The following is a 257-nucleotide window of genomic DNA, read 5'->3' on the forward strand; positions in this document are numbered from 1 at the left end:
TTTTTCTTTGAAAAATATTTTCGTTAATCTGCCTGTAAAATACGATTCGCCCCCCCTCACACACACACACACAGAAAGAGAGAATATAATTTCCAATTCAATATTCAGTTCTATACATTGATATATGTTGCTTTAATGAGGCCGAAGGTATACGAACCCAGATAGGATCACGGTCACTTGAAAGTTTTCGAAATGTGACATTTATATAGAACATATTTTAATTATATATATCTCTGAAAGAAAAAATTACCCGGGAA

The 257-nt window shown here is 32.7% G+C and overlaps 1 protein-coding gene across 1 annotated transcript in view; it reads left to right on the forward strand.

The window, feature by feature from the left end:
• The window catches only part of LOC119587326, a 3,949-nt gene that overhangs the window by 468 nt on the left and 3,224 nt on the right, over positions 1 to 257 (forward strand). The gene's annotated exons all lie outside the window — the stretch shown is intronic.

The sequence above is a fragment of the Penaeus monodon genome, chromosome 22, assembly GCF_015228065.2.
Source record: "Penaeus monodon isolate SGIC_2016 chromosome 22, NSTDA_Pmon_1, whole genome shotgun sequence".
NCBI classification, from domain to species: Eukaryota; Metazoa; Arthropoda; class Malacostraca; order Decapoda; family Penaeidae; genus Penaeus; species Penaeus monodon.